The following is a 3,933-nucleotide window of genomic DNA, read 5'->3' as shown; positions in this document are numbered from 1 at the left end:
GAAATTTCAACACCATGAAGGCATTAGTCGTTTGTGTTGATTTTCAAGATATGGAACGATGCCATATAGGTATGTAAACGATTAGAGTTTCAGACCCATCGGATTGTTGCTACAGGTCTCCCCATGTGATTGGTCGCGGAGGAATCAACTCCAGTATACGGACTCTGGTGTAGCGTAGTTGACTTGCAGTCTGTGCACTGAAGTGTTCCCCGTCAAACATGCCTCGACGACAGAGAAGAGCACGCTGTCAACAACTGCCGCCGTTTGAGAGGGCTCGAATAATTGGGCTGTGTGAGGCTGGATTATCGCTAAGGACTGTCGCTGCACGTGTTGGCCGACAGGCATGTACGGTACAACGTGTATGGCAGCAGTGGTCAAATGAAGGTACCCACACTCGTAGACCTGGCACAGGCCCAGCGCGACAGAAAACTGTAAGAGAGGATCGCCGCATCATTCGGATGGCCCGGATGGAACCCCATGCAACAGCAGCGCAAATTCGAGCAGCTGTGGCACCCCACGTTACGCAACAAACAGTTGGTAATTGCCTGCGTGCAGTTGGCTTACGAGCCCGTATCCCTGCAGAAGGTGTTCTATTGACCCCACAACAGCGACGTGTAAGGCTGCCCTGGTGTCGAGAAAGATCGACGTTGGTCGACGAATGGCATAGGGTCATCTTTAGTTATGAATCGCGCTTCTGTCTTGCCCGCAGTGATCGCCGGAATCGTGTGCGCCGACGTACCGGGGAGAGGGGCCGCCCAGATCTTATTGTCGAGAGGCACACAGGGCCAACACCAAGCATTATGGTCTGGGGAGCTATTGGCTTTAATGTGAAATTACAATTAGTGCTTGTTGAGGGCATTATGACTGCTCGACAGTACGTTGATAGGGTACTCAAACCAGTGGTTGTCCCTATGATGGCGAACATTGCTAATGGGATGTTTCAGCAGGACAATGCCCGGGTTCACACTGCACGCATCTCCAGAGAAGCTCTCCACGACATCACAACCTTAGAATGGCCCGCCAGATCCCTGGACATCAGTCTTATTGAGCATGTGTGTTACATGATGGGTCGACAACTGGCCAACCGTCCTCAGCCACCCACAACTCTGGAACAACTGACCCGTGCAGCGCAGCAAGCATGGGCCACAATTCCTCAGGAAGCGATCCAGGGCCTTATTGACTCCATGCCTCGACGAATTCATCAATGAATTGCAGCTCTTGGTGGGCACATCCTGTATTGATTGTTGTCCAAACTTGCGGTCAGAGGGACCTGAAAGTATAATCATCGAATCACAACCGAACACTCGTCCTGCATGTTCAAATGCAGCAATGTAGCACCACTCCTTCTGGGTGTTGCAATTTCCATTTTCTTCAGCGTATATCCAGTAGTTTTCAAGTTAAAGACAAACAGACAAACAAACAGACAAGCAGACAAACAGACATCAAAGCTAAAAAATATGCATATGGTCATTATTACACCTGAAACGGATAACTGTACGGAAATTTCGCCAAAATAGTCAATGTACAGACACACTGTTGTTAGGATTTTATTTGTATAGATAGACCAGGGGTTACCAAATGGCGGCCCGCGAGGGCTTTATAAATGTATTTTAAGAAATGTGAAGAAAATTTACGAAACATATTTCATAGCTGGTTCAAAAATGAAATCATTTTTATATCCTGTATAGACCAAAGTCAGAACTAATTCATTCTTTAATATTATCTCCTGTTTTTTTTTTGTATTTACTTGTGCTGAATAGATTCTTTCCCTTAATAAAATTAAAATCCAAACTTCGCAGGAAAATGAGTCCTCACAAATACCAGTTCTAGGTCTTAACCATCATAAAATTGGCTATAGGATCAATACCAATTGTTGAACTCCATGCCAACCTCACTGTGTTCTTTTTATTCAACGTGGCAAGCAATGAATTCCAAGAATTGTCCGACAAAAGAGTAGCGTTACAAAAAGGTTGCAAGTTTGTGCTGGGAGGACTTGGGAGAAAGGAGACGAGCTGCTCGATTAAGTGGTATGTTCCGAGCTGTCAGTGGAGGGATGGCGTGAGAGGACATCAGTAGACGAGTAAGTTTGAGTGGTGTCTTTAAAAGTAGGAAAGATCACAATATGAAGATAAAGTTGGAATTCAAGAGGACAAATTGGGGCAAATATTAGTGTACCGGTTGGTACACCCCGACCCCGCAAATCTAAATTGTGCGCCTAAAAAGTATCCCCTACAGGAGAAACTCTGAACTTTAAAATCTGTATTAACTCAACGGTTTCTCGGAAGATGGCACCCCTGTAAATTTTGTCATTTTGAAGTGTTCTGAACTGTGTCTATTTCGAATTGTGTTTGTTTTGCCCTGTATCAAGAAGTGTGGACATTCTCTTCTAGATGTCTCTACAGAGATAAGATTACGATTGTGCACTCTGGTGCGAAGTGATGGAACTGTTTTTTGAAGAAACCTTGTATTCATAAGTTTGTTCTTTGTTAAATTTCTTTCTTTCAGTTTTTGGGTTGGCAATATTGATCTCTGTTTCCGCCAGTTTTGAATTCAGCCAATACCGAATTTTCTAAATTAATTTTCCTCCAATCCTAGGTTTCTTGTTCATGTTGTGTGTAACTTTTGATGTTAGCCAATAAAGGGAAGGGGCGTGGCGCTTTTATTTCATGAAAGGTCTCGAAGCTTCGTTGTGGGTATAAAACTGCTGAGGTTCCTGGCTCGTCACCACTCCATCGACATCTTGCTTAGTGTGTGAATATGTAGCAGAGGGCGGGAAGCGCCTCTTTCTTCGGGCAGCAGTTCATCAACAAGGTAATGGCCGTTTAATAACTTTATTTCTTGCTAGCTCAGCAGTTAACCCACGGGGCAGGTTCGAAACTTTTCTCATGTAACCTACCTTTAAAATGTAAAAGGCATTTGGTAAAAATTCCGTCTCTTTAACTACAAATTGGGATAGAGAGTGCCTAAACCTCTCTACCTCCCACTCATATTGTTTTGAGGTGACTACGTTTTCATAACCGAGTTTCTTCTTTTCTGAATGTAATAAAGTTTTCTTATATGAGTCACCTCCTTAGTATGGGATTAGCCCTTGTGTAAACGGCCTAGTGTCAAGTAGGTTTTAAAAGTGTATTAGGAGTGCAAGCTACGCCTCCAGTCAATTTGGTATTTTGGGCCATGTAATTAACCTGTTCCTTTTCTGAGTAGGCCCAGTAGGTTTGGTACATGATACCCCTGTGTAAATTTGTAAGTTGTGCCTGCAGGCAAGTGATTGTAAAAGTCGAGGATGCCTTAAATAGGCGTGAGTAACTGGGAGCCGGTTCGCTCGTTTCGAATTAGGTTTCGAGTGCCTCTTGAAGGCCGCAATGTATTAGGTGAGAGCAAGTGCTCTTTGATTTCAGGGGAATTCCGCCCCAGGTGGTCTGGTTGAATATTGGTAAAGTGGAGCTTGGAGCTCATTAATTATTCACCCGGGGTGAACCCCAGCAAATGTAATTTATTAACTTGTTTTCTTGCTACTTGGTACCTGTTACTCTGTTGTTGTTGTTGTTATTTGTTGATTTTGAAAAGAAAATATAACCTTTGTTAAAGTTTTAAATTAACTTTAATTTTGTAGTTGAGACCTATTCCAGCCCGCACCATCTTTCACCTCTAACTACCACGGATATCTCCGTAACAAGTGGTAGCAGAGCGTGGTTGAATGGGTCTCAAATTGCCCCTTTTGACTTCCTTTGTTTTGAACTCCAACAATTTTCTCAGTTGCTGGAATTTTTTTGTTTTCTAAAATTTTTCTGTCGACATGTCCGGCACTCGCGACGTCCTCCATCCCGGATATTTGCGCAAGGAGGAATTGATCTATGAATTAACAATTAGAAATGTACAATCTGGAGGCACGGTTGCAGTAGATACCAATAAGCTTAAAGAATCACTTGATTT

This window comes from Anabrus simplex, chromosome 3 (assembly GCF_040414725.1).
Source record: "Anabrus simplex isolate iqAnaSimp1 chromosome 3, ASM4041472v1, whole genome shotgun sequence".
Lineage (NCBI taxonomy): Eukaryota > Metazoa > Arthropoda > Insecta > Orthoptera > Tettigoniidae > Anabrus > Anabrus simplex.
Note: the sequence above shows the minus strand (reverse complement) of the source record.